Source organism: Rhinolophus ferrumequinum, chromosome 3 (genome assembly GCF_004115265.2).
Source record: "Rhinolophus ferrumequinum isolate MPI-CBG mRhiFer1 chromosome 3, mRhiFer1_v1.p, whole genome shotgun sequence".
Lineage (NCBI taxonomy): Eukaryota > Metazoa > Chordata > Mammalia > Chiroptera > Rhinolophidae > Rhinolophus > Rhinolophus ferrumequinum.
Window position 1 is genome coordinate 48,083,556 of NC_046286.1, and position 25,824 is coordinate 48,109,379.

Consider the following 25,824-nt stretch of genomic DNA (forward strand, 5'->3'; position numbering starts at 1 on the left):
GAGTCTCCTGCCACAGCTATTAATACACTGTCTATGGATGTAACACTGTGATTCACGCCCTATTCTCCAATGAATTGGGTGTCCTTAAATGCAGTTGGCTGTCCAGAAATACTCCCACTGTTCGCTGCAGTTACCCAGTGTGAAGACAAAAGTACAGAGCCAAAGGTCATATTCTTTGACTTTGGCTTGCAGTTTCCTCATTGGCTGTGCCAACAGATCTTTAGAGCTGTGCCACGCTCTTTCTTTCCCATCCTTTCCTTTCCCTTCTCTTTTACAGGTCAGAACAGCATGATGGTCTGCAGCTCTTTCTGCCTTCCCTACTTCCCTCCCTTTAACCTTTACAGACATCCCCCCAACCCAATCTCTTAACATGTCTTGGCATCTGCTTCTCAGAATAACTGAACTAAGACAGGAAAATATAATTTAAAAAATAGGTTTTATGAAAATAACTGATCATAAGTGTAGCTGAGCTGTGATAAATACTATATATAAATAACTTAGAATAAAGGCAGAACTTCCTGTAATTGACTAGCCCTTCTTTCCTTTTCTTTTAAATTTCTTCTTTTCAAATATGTGTCCATTTGTTTTTTTGGGGGGGGATATAACTTCCATGTTCTCTTAATAGTCCTCCTTCACTTAGAGAGTTCTCTGGGGATTGGAGGCGGGGGTGTCGTGGGGGAGGAGAGAGAGGGAGAGAGAGAGAGAGAAAGAGAGAGAGAGAGAGAAATTGAGAAAGAGACAACAGTAAAGTCTTCCCTCCTTTTCTTTTTAGAGATATGTGCATACATCTAAAAAAATTGTTTGCCATACAATATAGTATTTCCTCACCTCTCTACACAAGGTTTTAATTTTATAATTATAAATTTTTATGCCATTATCATTTAATTCTAGTTATATTTAAATATATATAAGTATATGCAACTCTTTTCTGTTAAAGAACTTACAGAATTTCAAATATATTTTTAAGTCACTCTTGTAAACAGATATTATGTCATTATGTTCATTTTATTGAGAAGCAAAATGAACATGCCTAACTGTTGAGTAAAATAATAGTCAAATAGCATTAGGAATTAACTAACTTAGAGGCCCTTGCTAATTTCAAGAGATCTCAGGCTGATATATTCTAGAAGATCCTTACAGAGTAATTGTCCCTAAATTTGAAATCTTTAAAGTTTTGTTCATCAGAATTGAATTCTCTTCTGTACGAACAGGAATAATAATGCAAATTGATGGCTTGAACGATGAAGTGCCAGAACTGATACCTTGTCTATCTCTATTTGTGTTTTCTGAACAGCTGCCCTCCCACATTTGTGTGGATAAGACCTATACAGCGTGTGCAAACACTTCCGGCTTGGGAACGCTGGGAACATTTCCAAATGCCATTTCTAGAGCTCCCTTTTTCTAAGGTTGTGTAATTCTTTTTACATTTGGGATACTAACTTTTTGTTGTTTAATTACATTGCAAATATCTTCTCTCAATTTGTTGTGTTTTAACTTTTCTCATGATGCCTGGTCATAAAGAACATTTAAAAAGAAAATTAACCTAGCACATTTGCTATATATTCCTATAGCACATGCAATGAAATGTACATAGAGGAATTTCAGGTTATGTGTTTTTTGGGGGTGATGTAGGAAAAGAGAACTTGGGAGCTTTCTCTGTGCCTGCAATGTTTTATTTCGTTAGATTAAAAAGCTCATGCAAAATTTGATATTTTTTTAAACCTGAATGTTAGGAATGCAGAGACTGTATATTCTTTTTCTGTATAGATTTTAGTATTTATACATATCTATGGCTAATACATATATGTACACATGCATATATGGTTTATGGTTCTGGTAGGTGCTACATCACTCTTTCTCTGCCACTTGGGGGCTGTTTCAATCAGAGTAAGAGCAGTGTGAAGATTGCTGGAGGAGGTTGAAAGCCTGTGGGGGAATCATCTGGTTCTGTGACTCAGTGCTGCCCCACTGTAATCAACTCAGGTATCTACAGTCAGGCTTCCTTAATTTATCCTGTCAAATGTAGTTCTTTTTAATTAAGAATATATCTTGGAAATAAAGTGGTGATAAAAGAGAAGGGAGGCAAGAACTTTCAAAGAGGCACTTTAAGGAGGACGTCTGAGAATGCATAAAGCATATAATAATGTTTTTCTGAGAAAGAAATGATGCACATTTAACAGCCACTACTAAGAGGCAAAGTAAAATCTGCAGGGAATAAAGGCAGGAATTTGGCTGGAGAAGTTTGTAATTTATTGAGGAAATATGATTGACATGTCTGAAAAGCAATATCAGAGACATGAAGTTATGAATACAGGGCAACCAAAGAGAAGAAAAGTTAGATTTAAAGAGCAAGGAAAGAGAAATTGTACTGATGTGTAACATATCAAGGTTGATCATGAAGACAGGATGCTAAGAAGCAGGAAACAACTAAAGAGAAATAAACATTGTACCTTTTAGAAAGAACCTAAGTGGAAAAAAAGAAAATGTGAGATGGGCTGCAATTCAGCTTTGGGAGAATGGGGTCATATAATATAGAACAAAAGACAAAATAAGATTTCTTCTTCATTCATTTAAGAACAAGGAATAAAAAGTGTACAAACATCATCAAAAAATGTTTTCTTTTGGGTTTATTAACTTCCTATTCACTTTGGTTTAAAATAAGTTCACTTTGTTCTCTCTGGTTATTTTAATATTCAGATTTTTTTTATACAGCTTCATGACAGCAAGACACTTAAGATCTAGCCTCTATTGTTAAACATTATAACCATCTTTTTTTTTCTGTTTGTTTTTTCAAAAAAATGTTTAAAAATTTGCCTTCTTCAACTTTTCACTCCATCTAATCCATGTAAATTTCTTTGAGGCTAAAGAACCCTTGGAGGTGGACAAAAGAATGCCAGCTTGTCATAACTCATGAAGGTGATCAAAGGCAGTGAGGTTTTCCCTCAATCTTTGACCGCTTTTAGTACACACAGTTCAATATGTGATTAAGGGTGTGTGTTGCTCTTTGTCAGATTCTATCAATGGCTCATGGCAAGAGAAAGCAATGTTGGGTAATAAGAATGGGAAATACACATGTCTAACTTGACTACATCTTTTATGTTACAGTACTACATGCATATGTATGCATATTTTATAGGTAATAGTCTATCAGTCATTCAATAAAATAATAAAGCATCTTCTAAGACTGCCCTTTGCTATCATAATGTTTAAATTTAAGTTATACTAGTCTACCTAAATTAGGCTTTGGAAACTTTCGAAAGAATAAGCCATCATATGGTGTGGAGTAGAAGGATAAAGAACTTTCAGAATCAGATGTTTCAGTTCATCTGATGTAGTTCTGATGATCACTTGTCTTAAGACATCTTTTCGGTTCTTTCCAAGTTTGCCATTAAAGGGTGTATAAGAGTCTTCAAAGTGGAAGGTGAAAGTGAAATAAATGATAATATTTTTTAGCCATTAAGTTAAAGAAACAGGAAATTGAAATTTGAAAATGTACTAAAAGGGGGGACAATTGAGAGAAAATGATGGATTTTTATTACTTTTGATATACTTCTTGTCCCTATATAAATAGTTATTCAGTTGGGACTTATGCCTTAAATAGTTATTCAGTTGGGACTTATGCCTAGAGAATACTTTGTCAAGAGAACTTTGCTTTTAAAAATACAAAATGAAAGAAAATAGCAGTAGGGCTTTTAAAACATCACTCTCAAGTTTCTGGTTTTACATGAAAGGGTCAAGTTTTGGATGATGTCAAGGGAGAATGCATAGACAGGAAGTGAGAGAAGAAGGAATGGAATCCCAGGAAGGAAATGGAAGAGATTATTTCACTCTTGGGACATTGTTTAGGAAAATAGCATTTAAATCATAAATGTCCTGGGTGGGAATTTATCTAATTCTACATTTGTATAGTGCACAGTATATCCTTGGCATTCAATCAATACTTTAAATATAGATAATAAAAATGTTCCTTTGCCTACAGTGCAATGTACAAATTGAGTGCAAGGATAAAATTCTCATTTTTAACCAAAGCTGGTCACAGGTGAACACTGATCTTGGTGGGAAAAAAACTAAAGCATTCCCTTCATGGCCTCTCAATTCCCCAAGGGCCTTAACCTTTTATTCTTCTTTTAATGAGCCATTTTTTTTTTTCCTCCAGAGGGACATTTCAAAATCATTCTTAGGAAAAAAAATAAAATAAAAAATCTTGTCTCTAGGGCATCATCTGGAAATTGCCCTGCTTGCAGTCCAAAAATGCAAAGCCAGGATTCTGTGAAGATTACACAGCTACCCAACCACTTCAAAGCTAAATGGGGTTGAATCAATGCCACAACAATAGGTGTTAACTGCTCCAATCAAACGTTGCATTACAGGGCCTGCAAACACTGTTTTGTTTTCTCTGCCAATCATCTGAACAATACAATTGCCAGTCACATTAATTTAGACAATCCTTTTCAAGGGAAGCGAATACAGCAAATCCAGGCAAATAGAAAGGTATTAGCTCTCTCCCTCACAGAATCACCAGGAAGAACAAAGACGCAATTTTAAAAAAAACGAGGAATCTCAGCATAATTCCCCACCGTAGTAATCCATTAGATGGAAGTTCTGCCAGGGCTGGGGTCAGGCATGGCTCCTTTGAAGCTGGATCTGTGCTGCTTCAATTCAGGGGAGAATTCAGAAAATGTGATGTTACCATAGCTTCGGAAGTCACTCTCTGGGAAAAAATAATCTTTCTTACCTCTTTTGTCCAGTCTTTATTCTTGTGTTCCGTATTGGCATTATTTGTTTTAAATATGTTTTTTGGTGGTGGTCATCAATGCCTCACTACTTTCTAGACTGTACACAAGTCTAACTGGACAAGTTCCTAGAGCATAGTCTCCACTCTACTCCTCTTGTGGGTCCTGTGGTTCCTGCTGTCTGAAACGCTGTCCGGAAATGTGGAATCAAATCTAGTCCTCAGCCTCAGTTCTGATGTCCCCCTTCAAACACTGGTTTTTGTTAAACTATAAGATCCTCAAGGACTCAGGACCTTGACTAAATCATCTTTTAATCTTCTGCATATTGTCATTAAATCATCTTGAATAAAGCAAATGTTCAATAAAAGAACACATAAATAATAGTAGTAATGGTTGACATTAGATGGTGTTTAATATATACCTTATACTCTTCTAACATATATTAATGCAGATAATTGTCACACAACTAACAACTTGATTCTAGTATATTATCCTTATTTTATAGACAAGAACATGGTAGCACAGCAAGATTGAAGAACTTGCCAAAGTTTACATGGCTATTATATGGTAGGCCAATAGTCAAACCCAGGCAGCCAGATTGCAGCTTCTACATTCTTATCTCCATGCTCTCCTGCATCTTGTTTTTGAATAAATGAATGGATAGATAAAATAAACGTTTTTAAAGTACTATTTAAATTCTCCTTTACTATTTAAATTCTCCTTTATTTCGCATTGGTGCCAAGATCTTTTTTTTTTCCAATTTAAAATTTTTTTCCTGATATGAAGAATCAAAGAAGGCTATTGATCTTTATTTCTTGGAAGTCTATAAGCTAGTGAAAAATTCTCTGCTTTAAACTTTTTAAACATAATTTTAGACTCACAGAAGTGGCAAAAAATAGTACAAAGAAATCAAATGTACCCCTCACCAAGCTTCCCCCAAAGGTGCCATCTTAGATAGCCATACTACATTATCAAAACCAGGAAACTGATATTAGTATAATACAATGAATCTGCCTAATAGTCCTTATTCAGGCTTGCCAGTTGTTTTATGCACTCATTTAAAATATATTTTTGCATATAATTTTAAGACGTTTTATAACATGCATAGATTTGAGTAAACATCACTACAATCAAAATAGTATAAAACTGTTCCATTACCTCAAATAAATTTCCACATCCTATACTTTTATAGTCACAGTCTCCCTTTCTTTCCCTAACCTCTGGTTACCACTAATAAGTTCTCCATCTGTATAATTTCATATATTGAGGACATATGAATCATAGAGTATGTAACATTTTGGTGTTGTCTTTTTTTCCCTCAACATAAATGTTCTTGTGATATTTTCAAGTTATTGCATGTATCAATAATTCATTTTTTCCCCTGGTATGAAAGAACTGCTGTTAGTTTAATCATTTACTTAGTGAAGGCCACCTAGGTTATTTGCTTTTTTGAGCTACGACAAATAAAATTGTTAACATTCACATAGAGGTTTTTGTGTAAACATAAACATTCATGTTTCTATGATAAATACTCAGGAGTACAAATGCTGGGTCATATAGCAGGATTATGTTGAACTTTCTAAGAAATTACCAGAATGACTTCCAGCATGGCTCCACCATTGTCTCTTCTCACCAGCAATATATGAGAAATCAAGTTTCTACAGATGTTTATGAACATTTTATATTAGAAGTATTTTTATTTTTTTTATTTTATCCATTCTAATACATGTGTAATGTCATCTCACTGTGGTTGTAATCTGTATTTTCCTAATGATAGTGGTATTGAACATCTTTGCATGTGTTTGTTAGCCACTTGTATATCTTTGGTGAAATTTAAGTGTTTTGTCCATTTTTCCGACTGAATTGTTTTTCCCCTTACTGTTGAGATTAGGGAGTTTGGTGGTTGAACTTTCATCCTCTGAACAGGATTTTTTCAGAACAAAAGTGGTAATTTTTTTAATGAAATCTGGTTTACCCATTTTTTTTTTTCCTGGTATAGTTCATATGCTTTTGGTGTCATATCTAACAACACTCTACTTAACTTCAGGTCCTAAATATTTTCTCCTATGTTATCTTTTAAAAGTTTCACAGTTTTACATTTATATCTATGATTAGTCTAGAGTTAACTTTATTATAAGGTTGAGATTTAGGTTGAAGTTTATTTTATATGAGGTCAGACAATTAAGTTTGTGAACTTACTGCAACAATGTAGCTAACCTTTTTTGATATCAGAGGGATTATTCATTATAAATTTGTACCAACTGGACAAACAGTTAACCAAGTTTACTATTTGAAGTGCAGAATAGCCTGAGTAAAAAGGTTAGACAATCTGAACTTTTCGCCAACATTTCATGGCTCTTGTATCACGTCAATGTACCAGCTCACACGGCACTGTCTGTGAGGGAGTTTTTAGCCAGTAAACAAATAACTGTATTGGAACACCCTCCCCACTCACCTGATCTGGCCCCCAGTGACTTTTTTCTTTACCCAGAGATAAAGGAAATATTGAAAGGAAGACATTTTGATGACATTCAGGACATCAAGGGTAATACGATGACAGCTCTGATGGCTATTCCAGAAAAAGAGTTCCAAAATTGCTTTGAAGGGTGGACCAGGCACTGGCATTGGTGCGTAGCTCCCAAGGGGAGTACTTTGAAGGTGATCATAGTGATATTCAGCAATGAGGTATGTAGCACTTTTTCTAGGATGGGTTCATGAACTTAATTATCAGGCCGCATAGCTATTGATGTCCAATTGTTTCAGCACTATTTATGGAAACAAATATCCTTATTCCTCCGTAAATTGTTATTGCACCTTTGTCAAAATATGTTTGGTGTATGTATTTGTATGAGTCTATTTCTGTTACCCATTTTTTTTAATTGAGCACATTTTAATGAAAAGTTATGTAGGTGTTGGACCTACTTTAGCATAAATACTTAAACCAATTGAGATGGTCCTTTTAAAGTTGATGCAAACACAGGAATTTAATAATAAAAAATGCATTCCTTTTCAGGGAGACCATCATTCTCTTTCTGTCAATACACCATGCAGTTTGCTATTTTCTATATCTTAGAAAGATTACCTGGACACAACATTTCACCCTTTGCAAGAACAAACTTGACAACAATAACAAAGCAAAACAGCAACCCATAAACCCATACAAAGCCAAAGCAATGAGTGTGGGTCTATAAGTTTCACAGTCATTTGTTCTCAGTGGTGTCTATATAATGGAAATCATAAGATCAACCACACTGTCCCTCCCATGACTTCTGTGACACTCCAATGAGTTCATGTAAGTGAAGGTAATTTAGAAAGCATAGATCACTACACAGACATAGAACACATTTCTTATAAAGACATTCACAGAAACCCTTTCACTTCTAGGTAGACCTCATAGGTGACTAGCTATGATCTCAATGCTTTGGGCCCTGGGTCTTGGATAGTAGAAACACTGTTTTCACTAAAATTGCATTTGATTAATGCCAGTGGAGTTCCATTGCAAGCAAACATGTCTCCTCTGAAAAAAATATGTATCTAACTATCTATCTTATTCCTAAATAGTACTAATTATTCAATTGCTTGTTTTATTCATCAATTTTCCCTCCATTGTAAATTAAGTTCTCTCAAAATTAAAAAATGTAATGGTGATTTGGGTCATTAATAACCTCTTTGTAAATATCACATTCTTACCTATTAAATAAATAATACACAATGTGTATCTTTGTGCCAGGATCTAAACATGAAGAGGAAAGAAACATATGCCTTTGAAGAGTTCACTTTCTGGTTCAAGCATATGCCATTGCCCACTGGAGCTGAGCCATGCCAACCCCAGGAAGGGTCAAAGAAGAAAGACCTTTGTAAACTAAAATGTTTAACCCAGCCATTATGAGTTCACTGACAGGAAGCTCCAAATTCTAAAATCCTTAAATGTCAAATGAAAACTTTATAAATGTCACATAACATTTACAATTGCACCAAAATGCATAAAATTCATTCATTCATTCAGCAATCACTCGTTGAGTATCTTCCCTGTGACCGTCTGTGATCTAAGATCTTAGAAGAAAAAGAAGCACAAGATATACTCTTTTGTTTTTAAAAAGATCGTAGTTTAACTTTTATTAAAAAAAAAAAAAAACTAGTAATGAGATAATGCATGGGAATGTTTGTTTTCAAAAAGTGTAAAGTTCTATATAAATAGAAGAAGGTATTGTTATGATTAGATGATTGAGTTATGCAGGAGTTTTCACTCATAGAATTGGTTATAATCAGATTAGCAAAAAATACATTTGTCAAGGGAAATGAAACCAGACATTATAATAGCATTTATTGAAATAGCTGCTATTTTTTGTTTAGCCTTAGATCTTAGTTAAGATTAAAAAGCCTTTAAAAATTGTCCGAAATACTTAAATTTTGAGAGCAGGGAGACTTGGGCTAAAGTGATGAGCCTAGTCAGATTAATTACTATGAAAGTAAACCCAGAAATCAATCATTTTGTTAAAAATAAATCAGCTCCATTTAGAAAAGTTTTATTGGCAGTCTCAGCTACAAACCACTTTAGTTCTAAAGATGTTTACTGACAAATTACTTCCTCACCTAACTTTAAGCTTTTAAAAAGTGAAAAGACTATTATACTGCCATTCAGTGTGATGGAGTGATCTGTTTCCCACTATGAGTAATCAACGTCTCCTTTTGGCTTTCCTTTCTGGGTGAATTTAAATTCAAACTATGCATTTATTTTTTTATTATTCTGTATGTATTCATAGAATCAGCCCCAGAAGCCCTTGCTATCCAGATGCAGGGAGAATGTGTCCTTACCGCTCTGGGTCTTCCTAAACACTCCTTACGTGCAGCGTTTGAGTCTACCTAGGAAGGAAAATTAACTTTTGGGTATTGCCCGATATCTCACCGTTGTCGCTGTTAACCAACCACATCAGCTGCGTACCTCCTATGGCTGCATAACACTTCCCACATCCCATCACCCTGGGCAACTTCTTATAAGCTTCTGAGTTGTAGTAAGTCTAAAGTGCTCATCATCAAGTGGCTTAAAAACCCTGCCTGAAAATGACGTTGAAACAGTCTCTGAGAAAACATTCTCTGAGTGACGGTCTAAATTCCCAACACAGCCATCTCCTGGGCTCATTAGAAGGTGGCTGTGTGGAAACACTGATGGTATAGCTGCAGATAAGCTGTCATCACTTGCTCAGGGGCCTCACCTGAGATGCCCATAGTTCAGACTCAATTCCTCCTGGATGTTTTTCAGCTTTCAGACGTGGCAACAGGAATTCTTGCGGACGGTCAGGCTCAGACAACCTCAATAGGCTGAGCACTTCTGCGTATTATTTTTCCTCATCTCCTTGTGCATGTGTTCTTGAATTTTTATAACTAAAAGTTTGTAAACCATAGCTTTCAGCTATTTAAAACCTGAAACTGCAGTGTCATGACTATTAGATAGAAATTAATTAAATGATGAATCAAGAGAAATCTTAAAAACATGTTGAATTTTAAATGGTTTTAACATTTAAATTTTAACCGGATGTTTGTTTACAAACACCAGTAAGGTACCTTTAGAAGTACAGCTTAGTATATTTTAAATGTCATTCCAGTTTATTAATGGGAACAGTGGTTTCCAAAGTCTAAAGTAGATGCTGGAATGTCTATGACAATATTCCTAAATGCAGATTGGGATAAGACTAGCCACTTCTTTAAGCACTAGTCATGAGGGCAAAAATTAAGGTGTGGACACAAAGATCAAGAAAACAAAAGCAAGGTGAATAATACATGCAGAAAACAAGAGCCAAGTATGCAGTGTACAAACAATACATGCTGTCCAGTTCATAACCTCACATGATATTGTTTGATGAAACATCTTATTCAGGTATTTGATTGAAGGTGTCAAAATCTCTGATAGTGGTGTGTGTGTGTGTGTGTGTGTGTGTGTGTTTTGGTTTCACACACACACACACACACACACACACTTACCAAGTTTTGGTTTCAGGGTAATGTTGTCCTCATAAAATGAGTTAGGAAGTATTGCCTCTTTTTAAATTTTTTGGAAGAATTTGAGAAAAAGAGGTATTAAATCATCTTTGAATGTTCACTGTTGAAGCCATCTGGTTCTAGATTTTTGCCTTTTGGGAGGTTTTTGATGATTGTTTCAATTTCCTTCTTGTTGATTGGTCTGTTTAGATTTTCGAGGTCTTTGTGATTCACTCTAGGAAGTTTATGTTTCTAAGAACTTGTCCGTATCTTCCAGGTTATTGAATTTGATGGCATATAGTCTTTCACAGTATTCTTGTATGATCCTTTGTATTTCTGTGGTATCCATTGTTACTTCTTCTCTTTGATTTCTGATTTTGTTTGCATCTTTTCTATTTTACTTAGTGAATCTAGTAATAGGCTTGTCAATTGTATTAATATTTTCAAACAACCAGCTCTTTGTTGCACTAATTTTTACTATTGTCTTTTTGTTTTCTATTTCACTTAATTCTGTTTTAGTTTTTATTATTTCCTTCCTTCTACTGACTTTGGGCTTCCCTTTTTCTTCTTTTTCTAGTTCTTTAAAATGTAATGTTAGGTTGTTTGTTTGGGATTGTTTTTGTTTCTTGACATAGGCCCATAATGATATAAACTTCCCTCTTATTACCAATATTGCAGCATCCCAAAAGTTTTGATATATTGTATTTTCATTCTCATCTGTATCTATGTATTTTTTTAGCTATCCTTTTATTTCTTCTTTGACTCAGTCATAATTAAGTAGCATGATGTTTAATCTTCATGCATTTGTGGTTTTTTCACTTTCTTTCTGCACTTGATCTCCAATTTCAAAGCACTGTGGTCAGAGAACATGCTTAGTATGCTTCCAATCTTTCTAAATTTATTGAGGCTAGTTTTGTGTCCCAACAAATGGTCTACTTTTGAGAATGTTCCATGTGTACTAGAGAAGAATGTATAATCTGCTGTTCTGGGATGAAAAGCTCTGTAAATGTTGATTATGTCCCTTTGGTATAATATGTCGTTTAAGGCTGATATTTCCTCATTGATTTTCTGTTTGGATGATCTATCCATAGTTGTCAATGGGGTATTTATGTCTTCTTGATGTGTTATCCCCTTTATCATTATGCAATGTCCATCTTTGTTTCTCATTACCTTTTTTATCTTGAAGTCTATTTTGTCAGATATAAGTATGTCTGCATCTACTTTTTCTGGATTTAATTTGCTTGGAGTATTATTTTCCACTCTTTTACTTTGTGTCTATATTTGTCCTTATAGCTGAGACATGTCTCTTGAAGGCAGCCAAGGGAATGGGTTACACAAAAGAAGAAAGCTACAGACCAATATATCTAATGAATACAAATGCTAAAATCATAAACAAAATACTAGCAAATGAAATACAACAACACATTAAAAAGATTATCCATTACAATCAAGTGGGTATCTTTCCAGGGATGCAAGGATGGTTCAACATATGCAAATCAATCAATGTGATACAGCACATAGACAAAAGATAAAAATTATATGATTATATTAGTAGATGCAAAAAAGTATTTGACAAAATATAACACCCATTTATGATTAAAACACTTAATGAAATGGTTATAGAAGGAATATATTTCAACATAATAAAGGCCATTTACAAATATCACACTTAATGGTGAAAAATATCAGGAACAAGACAGGGATACCGCCTCTCACCATTGTTATTCAACGTAGAATTGGAAGTTGTAGCCAGAGCAATCAAACAAGTGAAAAAAAATAAAAGGCATCCAAATTCGGAAGGAAGAAGTCAAATTGTCACTTTTTGCAATTGACATGATTTTTCGTACAGAAAACCCCAAGGAATCAAGAAATAAAAAAGGAACTATGAGAAACAATAAACAAATACAGTAAAGCTGCAGGATACAATGTCAATGTACAAAAATCCATTGCATTCCTATATACTAACAATGAAATTTCAGAAAAAAGAAATGTAAAAGACAACAATTTCTTTTGCAATTGCAATTGCAACAAAAAGTATAAAATACCTAGGGATAAACTTAACAAAGGATGTGAAGGACCTATACACTGAAAACTATAAGAAATTATTAAAAGGAATTGAAGAAGACACAAAGAAATGGAAAGATGTTCCATGTCCATGATTACAAGAATCAACAGAGTTAAAATAGTCATATTACCCAAAGCAATATACAGATTTAATGCAATCCCATCAAAATCCCAATGTCATTTTTTTTAAAGAAATAGAACAAAAATCATCTGATTTGTATAGACTCACAAAAGACTCCAAACAGCCAAAGCAGTCCTGAGGGGAAAAAAAAAAAAAGAACAAGGCCAGAGGTATCACACCCCTGACTTCAATTTATACTAAAAATGTGACAATAATCAAAACAGCATGGCATTGGCAGAAAAACAGACACACAGATCATTGAAACAGAATTGAGAATCCAGAAATAAACCCCCATATATATGGGCAATTAATTTTTGACCAAGGAACCTAAAACATACAATGAAGGAAAGAAAGCCTCTTCAATACATGGTGCTGGGAAAATTGGAAAGCCACATGAAAAGAATGAAACTAGACTGCTCCCTGTCACCATATGCCAAAGTTAACTCAAAATGGATCAAATATCTAAACATAAGATCTGAAACAATAAATTGCATAGAAGAAAACACAGGTACTAAATTTATGGACTTTGGGTTCAGAGAGGATTTTATTATTTGATCCCAAAGGCAAGGGAAGTAAAAGCAAAAATAAATGAATGCAATTACATCAAACTAAAAAAGCTTCTGCACAGCAAAAGAAACCATCAACAAAACACAGAGGCAACCAACCAAATGGAAGAATATATTTGCAAACAACGCCTCCAATAAGGGGCTAATATTCAAAATATATAAAGAACTCATACAACTCAACAACAAAAAAATAAACAACCCAATTGAAAAATGGGCAGAGGATCTGAACATACACTTCTACCAAGACATACAAACGGCCAACAGATACATGAAAAAACGCTCAACTTCACTAGCTATTAAGGAAATGCAAATCAAAACCACAATGAGATACCACCTCACACCTGTTAGAATGGCTACTATCAACAAGACAAGTACATAATAACAAATGTTGGAGAGGCTGTAGAGAAAAAGAACACTCATGCACTGCCCTGGGATTGAAAAATCGGTACAGCCACTTTGAAAAATAATATGGAGTTTCCTCAAAAATTAAGGGAAGAATTACCATAAGACCCAGCAATCCCTCTTCTGATTATCTACCCAAAAAAATCTGAAAACATTTATCGGTAAAGATATGTACCAGTATGTTCATTGCAGCATTATTCATGGTGGTTTAGATATGGAAACAAATGTCCTTTAATAGATGATTGGATAAAGACGATATGGTACATATATACAATGGAATATTCCTTGACCATAAGAAAAGATGAAATACAGCCATTTGTAACAACATGGATGAATCTTGAGATTATCATGCTAAGCAAAGTAAGTCAGACAGATAAAGTCAAGAACCATATCACTTCACTCAAATGTAGAATATAAAATGAAAGAAACAGACAAGACAAAAACAAACAAACGAAAACTCATAGACACAGACAACAGTTTAGTGGTTACCAGAGGGGAAAGGGAGAGGGAGGGAGTTAAAAGAAGGTAAAGGAGGTCAAACATATGGTGATGGAAGGAGAACTGACTCTGGATGGTGAGCACACAATGCAACATATAGATAATGTATTATAGAATTTTACACTTGAAACCTACATAATTTTATTAACCAACATCACCCCAATGAATTTAACAAAAAGTATCTGATAAAACAATCAAATACCTGTTATTGCATATAACAAATAGAAGCCCTTATATACACAAGCTTTGAAGATTCTAGGGGAAACAAACACAGTAAACATAGATATGGTTTTGGATATTCAATAGAAAGGGAAATGCTGGTGATGGACTGGTGAGGGCATCCTTGGAGGTAACCAGGTAGTGGTGATCTTGTGATAAGTGGGAAGAGAGCTGAATAATACAGAATATGGAAATTACGTGAAGGGTGAAAAAAAGGAAAAGAAAAGGAACTTCTTGTAGCCAAAATACAAGGAAAATTTCCATTCATGTGAACAATTTAAACATAAGAATGTTGCTTCTAGAACTTCTTCAGGTTTTGAATCACAGTTCTTTATTGCTAATTTTATTTACAAATCTAATACTTGGCAAATGAACAGTATGGGATGGGGTAGAGGCTGAGCAAAGCTTGGAAGCAAAATGTGGATAAAATATAAGTAACATTTGAGAAGCTTTGTGTAACAACACAAAGCAGGAATTAAGTTCAACCTAGGGAAGGTCCGTGAAAAGCTTCCTCCAAAATTTCAGAGTAAGATGGATGAGTAGACTAGTGGCTAGTGGCTTTACTGCAAATCAGGCAGGTAGTTTGAACAAAATGTGATAAACAGAAGTATGTTCTTAGCAGCCATAAGTTACCAAAACTGCTTTAGGGAAATAATTTTGTCTGTACCCAACTACTTCTCAAGGGAAACAGTCATGTTAATATTACAACATTCTATAGCATCATACTGATATCAAAATTCTTATGAATTTACTTGTGGTTCTTCCTTTTCATTCTGCCACACAGAGATGTAGGGGGATAATCATTGCATTAAAGTCAATGAATCTGTAAATTGCTTTGCTTTTTGCTGCATGAACTATAAGGCTCTAGACTCTTGTGTTTTGTTAAAGACAGCACAATTGTTTCAATTAGCTGATACCTATGACATGTTTACAGTTAAAGGCAGTGCAGAATAGACCAGAGCCAAGGTAGTCTACTGTAACAGCATTTTATTACCTAAATATATTTTTGTGCTTTGGTATTTCAGGGAGGTCTGTCACCCTAGGAAGCCCTTTGCTTAGGCAATAGGATCTGAGTTAAAATAATAGCGACTGTGAACTGAACTCTGGAAGCTGGGTTAATTTTCACATTAGAATATTGTGAAATAGTCTATAGAATATTTCTCTGTAGAATATTGGTATTTCAATAAAAGAATTGCTGAGTTTAGAGTTTTCTCAACTGAATTCTGGAGTTGGGTTGCTGTGTTCAATTCCTCAAAAAAAGAAAAGAAAAAAAAACACCTTTATAGAGGTTTAATGAAGAAGGACACATGGACACAGAAATAGATAATCACAGAGTTCCTCATCCTCCTTGAGCTTCTATTACCAAGAAGAGAGAATCTCCAGTGATAAAAAATAAAAAAAATGCAAGTGTATCATGGCCACAGTAGTTTTATTTACAAATCAAACTGATTTTTAAATAAGAACATCTGTGCAAACAAGATTATAAAAGGCAATTTCAAGGTTACAAAGGAAGAGAAAGTGCATTGATTGGATTTTAATATAGACATGTTAAATGTGCATCCCTACTGTAATGTGAGGTGCATGGCATAATTTAATAAGTTTATTTAGTGAAAATCTGCAGAAAAGCCTAATTAGGAAAGATGTTTTTCCCCTCTTGTTTTTCAATATTGATGTTAAGAAATACGTGACAAGTGAAGAAATAAAAAGGAAATACGAAAATCTAATTTTCAGTTCATTGCCTTGACATCCCACTATGTGCCAAGCACTGCACTAGAAAATATATTTTACTATGGCTGACTTCTGTCCTCCAGAATATATATGTCCTCATGATATAAGAAAGAAATACATGAGTACCTTATTGCATTTTAGGGAAGAAAGGAAGTCATGAGTTTTTTTGGAACATAGAGTAGGTGCATTTAAACCATCTCACCCAAATCCAGAAAGTTCCTCTGTTTAAAGACTAGAACTGAATTTTGAAAGAGGAACCAAAAGTTATATAAAGAAGATATAGGTGATTTCTAGAAGGAAAAAGTAGTATGTGAAAAGACGCAAGTATGCAACAGCATAAATATCTGTGGGCACCTGTGTCTGGGCTATTCCCGTTTATCTGAATGCTCTTCCTGCAGGTGGTACAGAACAAATGTGAAGACTGAGAAACATATGTCACATGTCACCAAAAAACCAAATAGGTAAGAGAGAAGATTGTTGCTGAATGGAAGAAGCCAGAGATCAGTGCTGGCCTTAAAAGAAAAGTCTCAAAGGAGTATTGGTGGATAGGCTTAGATTGAGGACATGAAGGACTGAACGTTAAGTGAGAAATTGGAGATGTAAGCTTGGTAGGTAAGCATCAGTAGCTCTGTGAGATAAGAGTGATTTGGACATATTGCTATAATATAGGAAACAACCAGAGAGAAGAAAACATATAAAATACAGAAGAAAGGGGATGATTAATGTAGTCAGTTCCTCCCAGATGCAGGAGAGGATAAAAGGCAGTGTCCAGCTGAAAGGTCGGCAATGAAACGGGAGAGGGACAGCTCCTTCACTAAAAGGAAGGAAGAGAAGGATGGCAGAGGGCAGGTAGAATGCGTCTGCTGAGAACAAGGAAAGAGGTTTTTTCCAAACTTTAAATTCAACACATGAAACAAAAACACACACAACAGGCAAACCTCCTTGCTACTAAACCACAAAATTTGGGAGTGTTATTTTTATTCTTTTCTGTACACTTAATTCTTTGCTTGATTCAATAATGATATTATCAGCCAATGAGTACCTTATAAGTTTTCTTTTCTTTTAAACAGTTTATTTTCATCTAATCTTTGAAATACTAGCCTTTGGTTGGATGGTTTTTTAGCTTTTCCTGTTTGTTCAGACTTATATGTTCAAACATAAAAATAGCACAATGTTCTGTCATGGTGAAAATAAGGACCTGCATTAAATTTTAACTCTTTAGTATAAAATGTAGAACTACACTAAATCTTCCAGGACTGTGTAAACTGGATATTCATTCAATCTGACTATCCCCAATCCATTTGTGTATTTCTGAAGCACCTCTGCCTATAACGTTTATTCCTAGCGACTTTTCTTCTGGAAATGATCAAATGAAAAGTTCTTTAATGATCCAAAATAAACAAATCAGCATAATTTAAAATACATTCATATTTAATGCATACCAATAACATAACATAACATAATTATTGTAGACCAGTGAAAATCAAATGTTTCCATCAGTGTGTACAAATTAAGATTTTTTAATATAAATGCATGACATTTTTGATTAGTAAAGAAGCTTATGCAACAAGGAACACTGTACAACAGAAAGAGAATAAATATAGTAAAAGTTAGGTGAACATATTTTTCAGCAAATTCTAATAATCTCTCCTATAGTTAAATAACGTTCTCCATGGAATATTTCAAGGTTGTGAAGACAACCTTGTTACCACATACCCCTTGCATCTCAAAATTTTCACTTTGGCAGTATAACCTCTCCGTAGAGGTTTCAACAAACCATTTCTTTTTGTTATTTTTAATATCATAACATTCTTTTTTTTTTAAATTGAGGTATAATTTATATATAACATTATATTAGTTTCAAGTGTACAATATGATTTATATTTGTATGCACTGTGAAATGATAACCACAATAAGTCTAGTTACCATTTGTCATCACATAAAGTTAAAACTTTGGCGGGGATGAGATTTACTCTCTTAGCAACTTTCAAATAGGCAGTACTATATTATTGAATAAAGTTGCCATGCTGTACATAATTTTCCCATAACTTATTTATTTTATAACTGGAAGTTTGTACTTCTTGACCCCTTTCATCCATTTGGTCCACTTCTCAAACACTCCTCTGACAACGACCAATCTGTTCTCTATATCTATGAGTTATATTTTGTTTTGTGTTTTTAGATTCCACGTATAAGTGAAATCATATGATAGTTGTCTTTCTCTGTCTGACTTATTTCACTTAGCCTAATACATTCAAGGTCCATGCATGTTGTGGTAAATGACAAGATTTTCTTCTCTTTTATGGCTGTGTAGTATTCCACTGGTGTTTGTGTGTGTGTGTGTGTGTGTGTGTGTGTGTTTCTGTACTTCCACTAGTTTATTTTTTGCTTTTCTTTGTTACCTTTGCAGACTTGTTTAAGTCTTTAATCTCTTTTGATTTAATTTTTGTGTATGGCATAAGATAGTAGTCTAGGTTCATTCTTTTGCATGTTGCTGTTCACTTGTCCCAATACGGTTTTTCCCCATTGTATATTCTTGCCTCTTTTGCTGTAAATTTATTGACCACATACGCTTGGGTTTCTAGCTGAACTCTATATTCTGTTCCACTGATCTGTTACTTTTTATGCCAATACCATACTGTTTTAAATACTATTGCTTTGTAATATAGTTTTAAATCAGGAAGTGTGATACCTCCAGCTTTGTTTTTCTTTCTCAAGATTTGGGGTCTTTTGTGATTCCATATAAATTTTATTATTGTTTGTTCTATTTTTGGGAAAACTGCCATTGGAATTTTGATAGAGATGGCATTGAATCTGAGATTGCTTTAGCTAATATAAACATTTTAAAACTATTAATTTTTCCAATCCATGAGTACAGAATATCTTTTCATTTATTTGTGTCTTTAATTTCTTTCATCAAAGTCTTATAACTTTAAGTATGTAGGTCTTTCACACCAGTGGCTTAAATTAATTTCTAGGTATTTTACTTTTTGAGGCAATTGCAAATAGGATTGTTTTCTTAATTTCTCTGTCTGATAGTTTTTTTGTTAGTGGATAGAAACACAACTGATTTTTATATATTGATTTTGTACCCTGCAACTTTACTGAATTTATTAGTTCTAAAAGGATTTTGTTTTATTTTGTTTTGTTTTGTTTTTCCTTCTCTGTGTGTGTGGGGGGGGGAGTCTTTAGGGTTTTCTATATATAAAATCATGTCATCCACAAATAGTGACAGTTTTACTTTTTTCTTTCCAATTTGGATGCTTTATTTCTTTTTTTTCTACCTAATTGCTGTAGCTAAGACTTTCAATATTATATTCACTTAAAATAGTTAGAGTGGGTATCCTTATCCTGTTTCTTATCTTAGAGAAAAAACTTTCAGCTTTTCAGTGTTGAATATAATGTTAGCTGTGGGCTTGTCATATATGGCCTCTATTTTTTTGAGGTATGTTTCCTTAATACTTACTTTGTTCAGAGTTTTTATCATAAACGGATGTGAATTTTGTCAAATCCTTTGTGTGCATCTATTGAGATGATCATATAATTTTTATCTTTCATTTGCTAATGTGGTATATTATGCTGATTGATTTGAGAGGTTGAACCATTCTTACATCCATGGAATAAATTCCACTTGATCATGATGTATGATCCTTTTAATATACCGTTGAACGTTTGCTAATATTTTGTTGAGAATTTTTGCAGCTATGTTCATCAGGTATATGGCCTATAATTCTTGTATTTTTTTGTGGTGTTTTTTTCTGGGTTTGGTATCAGTGTTATGATGACCTCATAAAATGAGTTTGGATATATTCCCTCCACTCTAATTTTTTGGAGGAGTTTTAAAAGGGTTGGTATTAAATCTTTTAAGGTTTGGTAGAATTCACCAGTGAAGCTGTCTGGTCTTGGACTTTTGTTTGCTGAGAGGTTATTGAGTACTGATTTAGTTTTCTCACCAGTAATCACTCTTCAGATTTTCCATTTCTCATGATTCAGTCTTTCAAGATTGTGTTTCTAGGAATTTATCCATTTCTTCCAGTTAGTCCTATTTGTTGGTATTATACTATACAATTATACTATCTATAATTGTCCATAGTAGTCTCCTTTGTATAGTAGATTCTTTATATTTCTGAGATGTCAGTAGTAACTTCTCCTCTTTCATTTCTGATTTTATTTATTTGAGTCCTCGCTTTTTCTTAGTGAGGGTAGCTAAAGGTTTGTCAATTTTCTTTATCTTTTCAGACTAGCTCTTAATTTTAACAAACCATGTTTTAGTTATTCTAAACCAATTGATAGACCAAAATCTATTTTAAAAACTGATTAAAACCACTCCCAAATGCTTTCTAGAAGAACAGGTGTCACATTTTGTAATTGCATCAACTCTCTTGAGGAAAACTGGGCTCTACAAAAATAAACAACAACAAAATAACACTCATCTCAATATTTTTATTAGTATTCTTTGGTTCTTTTAAAATAAGTGCCTTGAGAAAGTGATTTAGTCTATTTGGATCTAAATTGTCACTGTGTACAGTGAGTAATTGAATGAGTGTGTTCATGGATAATTATACTCTGAAGTTAAATGAACATTTAGTGTGCAAAATATTTGCAATCCATGTGAAGGTGGATTTTCCTAAAATGTAAGATACTTGCACACTATAAGGGAGGAATCCTAAGCAATTTGTCATTTATTTTTGCTCATATGGCCTGTTCTTAGCTGTTTTTATCCAGAGTTACCAGTAGACACAGGGGTTATACATATCTTTTGGTTTGAATTGATTTTTCCGGAACTTCCAGTATTCTCAGAGTGCTAAAATACTAGTTAGTTGAAAGACATCATCTATCTAGATCTACAAAAGCTTATGTAGTAGGAAGCCGAGTCAGTTAGGTATGAAGGGAAGTAGAGGAAATGAGGTTGGAGCAGTAAATAAGGTACAGATTACCCACATGTGTAGCTTCAAATTTTAGGGAATATAATAATCTAATTAATTTTATAAGTTTTTAAGAAAGCTAACTCTATTTGCAATTTAATATGTCACAGTGAGAAAATAAATTGACATCCTTCCAAAATCTCACTAAATGATAGTGCAACTATAAACAAAAAAGTAATGAAATCATAACAACACTAAAACAGAAAATAAGATAATGGTAGAATGGAAATTTAATTTATGATGGGAAGAGTATAGATAAGATCATATTTATAGAGAAAATAGGGTAGTAATGGGGCAGAGGCATTATCAGTTTAATGAAAGAGTTGTTCATAGACTAGCTGAACGTGCTGTATCTCCTTGCTTCTAACTAAAGCTTTGAAAAACTGATTTTTAAACAAAGTTAAAGCCCCTGATTGGGTGTTTGGTTTGAGTTACAGAAGCCCACGATAGCTTTTCTTGAACCTTTACCATGGACCCAATAGGGAAATAACAGAAGTACTGCCACCCAAGAGAATAATACTTAAATACTCCATCTCCAGATAAAAATCCTGTTTAATTTCCATCGATGGGGTGATCTGAATATGGCTGTCTCATCCTTGATGATGACTGCTAAAGGGAAAATTTTCTGGTTACAAGACCTATCTATTTGCATGGAGCCCTGAGTGAGCTCTCCCATTAAAGAGAAAGACTTCTGAGTTTGTTTGTTTTTTTTTAAGGAAAAAAGTGATAATGATAATTAAAGAAATATATCTTGTACACTAGCTACTTAAATTAATACAAAGACACTTACATAAGATGAACTGTTAACTATAATGATCACTATTTGTGAAAAATAGCAGAACAACTGAACAGAGAACGACTCACACCAGAAGAAACAAAAATAATACGGAAAGAACTATTAAAACAGAATTCTAATGAGTATCTTTAAGAGAATATTACTTTAAGAGAATATTTAAGAGAATATTACTTTCATGCAATAAAAATAACCTAGTAGAAAACATCATTTAAATCACAGAAAATGAAAGATTTGGGGGAAATTAGCAAAATAGACAAAATAAAAATAAAATGATTAACATAAAACAAGTTGAACACCAAGACAATAATCTCAAAAATAAAATATAATAAGTCATCATTAAAACAGATCAGAATGATAAAGTGATGGAATATGACCAAAATATGAAGAGACATTTAGAGTAAAATTAGAACATTCAAAAGTATACTAATAGGATATATTAAATGAGATGGTATGAAAAATGGGAGGAGAAATGATCATAGTAATAGTAGAAGGAAAAAATCTAAAACAAATAAAAGGCATAGGTACTGAGATTGATAAAATCACTACACCAAATATGGTGAGCAGAAAGAATGCATGCCTTGATACATCATCATGATATTGGAGTACTCCAAGTACAGTGCAGAAATCCAAAAAGCTTCCAGAGAATCAAAATGAGGTTGACATCAGGCTTTTCACTGTTGATTGTCATTGTGAAATGACATTGAAACAAAATATTAAAGTTCTAAGGGACAAGTGTCTACCTAGAATTCTATTTCCAACTGTGTGAGGTTCATAGTATGGGCTTCCTTAGATTCTACTGAACCATTTGTAACCATCATGGCTGTGGCAGAAAATACAGGCACTCACAGGAATCGGATTCTGAGACCTATCAGCTAGGCATGCTTAGAGTTCCGGCCTACTCATCAGTTTCAGACTTGAATAAAGGTAAGAGATCTGCCTTATTCAGCAGGTCCCTATAGAACCAGGTGATAGAACCCAGAAGTGCAGGTGAGTTCTCTTTCCTCAAGGCAAACTTTGACTAGTGGCAGAAAGGAGCCAGGAGGACAACTCTAAAGATAAAATCATCCCTCTTCCTTCTTCCAAGAGTCTGTTTGGGTCACAGTTTCATGCACATGCAAAGCCTTTACTGCTAGTTATAATACATATGGATTTGTTTTCCATTCCTTCTTGCCTCATTCTTACTTCCTGGGATTGCAACTGCACTTAAGTCTTGCCTCAGGCTCTGTTTTCTGGGAATCCTGGTCTAAGGTAGGAATCTATTAATCAAGTGTGACATCAAATAATTTTATATAAGAAAACTCCCAGAGTTTTATGTTTTGTAGTTCCTTTTTCATAGAATGTTCTTGGGAAAAACTATGCCAGAACACTAATAGTAACAACGACAACCAAAACATAAAGAAAGACTCTATATTTAGGAAACGATAGAAATAACTAAAGTACAAAGAAAAGAAGAAATACCAGTGAGTCAACTGTACTACATACAAAGAATATATTTGATATCAATTATAATAAGAAGACTCAGATGAGTCCATGAAAAATGTTTTCAAGAAAAACAATATGTTTAGTTATATAAACAGCATAATTAATAATCTGGAAGACTTTAGTAACAAATTTTAAACACAGAGATTAACACAAACCTGTACATGATTCTGGCATTATGCAACACAAAAAATGACATGATTTTGAGTAAGGAGTGGGGTAGATTTAAAAAGAACACATTGGAAACTGATGTTTAAACATACTTTTCAAGTAGAACAACTTTAGGGTCATGAGATTACATTTACTTCACTTTGTATCAAAATACTACTTAACGTAGGGTATACGGTAAAATATTACATGCTGTTTACTATCCATTATTTTAGAAAGAACTAAGACAAAAAGCATAAAATAATGAATAATGAAATCAAATATGCATAAAAAGCATAAAATAATGAATAATGAAGTCATGAAAAAGAAATCAAATATGAAGAGCTCTGAGAATGTTAAAAAGATGGTATACTGATGGAGGTAAAACAATACAAGGAAAAACTGAAGTAGAGAGGTAGGAAGACAGGCCAATTTCCTTATGATTCTTACACACCAGGGACTTTAAGCATATTATTTACATGTTTATAGACAACACTTAGAATAATTAAAAATAATAATATAACATAAGAATCAGGAGTTGAATGTGGGAAAATAAATTAGTAAGTAACGTAATTATGCTAAGTTTTTTATTTATAAAAGTGGAGAACTAATATATTCCTCTTAAAAATGTATGTCAATAGACAAATATATAAAAGTTTTGTTTAGCTCTTTGCTGCTTCTACTGCAAGAATGAAGACCATTCTCAGCAATTAGACAGTGGACATTCCAGAAAATGTGGACGTCACTTTGAAGGGACACAGAGTTACTGTAAAGGGCCCCAAAGGTACCTGGCAGAGGGACTTCAATCACATCAGTGTAGAACTCAGTCTCCTTGGAAAGAAGAAGAGGCTTCGGGTTGACAAATGGTGGAGAAATAGAAAGGAACTGGCTACTGTTCAGATTATCTGTAGTCATGTACAGAACATGATCAAGGGTGTTACATTGGGCTTCCATTACAAGATGAGGGCCATGTGTGCTCACTTCCCCAACAATGTCATTATTTAGAAGAATGATTATCTTGTTGAAATCTGAAATTTCCTGGGTGAAAAATACATCTGCAGGGTTCGGATGAGGTAAAGTGTTGTTTGTTCAGTATCTCAAGCCCAGAAAGATGAACTATTTCTTGAAAGAAATGATATTGAAAGTATATCAAATTCAGCTGCTTTGATTCAACAAGCCACAACAGTTAAAAACAAGGATATAAAAAAAATTTTAGATATCATCTATGTTTCTGAAAAAGGAACAGTTCACAGACTAATGAATAAGATCTAAGTTGTCCAGGACAGAAATACCAAGATGTCGATTGATTCCTGACTTATATGTGATATTTTAAAGATGCAATAAAAGTCATGTATTGAAAAAAAAAAAAAGATTTGCTTACATTTATGATGATAAGCAGAAGAAAAAGCTGAAATTGTTTAAAACGTGTTAAAAATATTATTCGTGAAGTGTGGTGCTGGAGTAAGTAGGAGGGAGATTTAACTTTTCATTATATGTTCTACTGCGTTGTTTGAAGTTATTTTTTTTTTTAGTTAATTAATTATTTTTTTTTGCTATGACCACAATCACTTCCCTAGTTAAAGTGCTTTTCTTTCAATGAAATAAGAAGAATCTTAATTCTTTTGGTCACGTGGAGAATTGATTGGGGGAAAGTGTTCAAAGACAAGAGATAGATATGTAACTATTTTGACAGTTAAGGTGAGAGAGACTGAAGGCTGAAATAAAGAAGTAGCAGTTTGTTATCAAATAAATGAGAAAGGTAATAGATATTAAAAGATGAAATAATTAACAATTAATCTAAATATGGGAATACAAGTGAAGGATTCAAGGATAATTCTCACTGAAAGGTCATTAGTGCCACTTCCTTAGATAAATAAGGGATTCAAAAAATAAGAGCATATATTGATGTATTAGTAGTTTGAAAGGGTGAAAGGAGTGCAATATTACCTTAGTAAGTTTTGCCATTTGGAGCTTGAAATGTCTACGAGTATTTAGGTGAAAAAGCAACAGGATTTATGAGTCTGGAGTTCAGATCTCATCTTAAGATATATGTTTGATGGTCACAGAATGTTAGTGGAAATTTAAAAACAATATTAATGAAGGAAATCATTTTTAGTAAAAATGTGACGTAGTCAGGTGGGTCAAGTACAGAATCCTGAGACACCTAATT

General features: G+C 33.7%; 1 pseudogene; it reads left to right on the plus strand.

Annotated features, from left to right (window-relative positions):
• Positions 1–24,344: 24,344 nt before the first annotated feature.
• Positions 24,345–24,926, plus strand: LOC117020666 (60S ribosomal protein L9-like; annotated as a pseudogene).
• Positions 24,927–25,824: the final 898 nt, after the last annotated feature.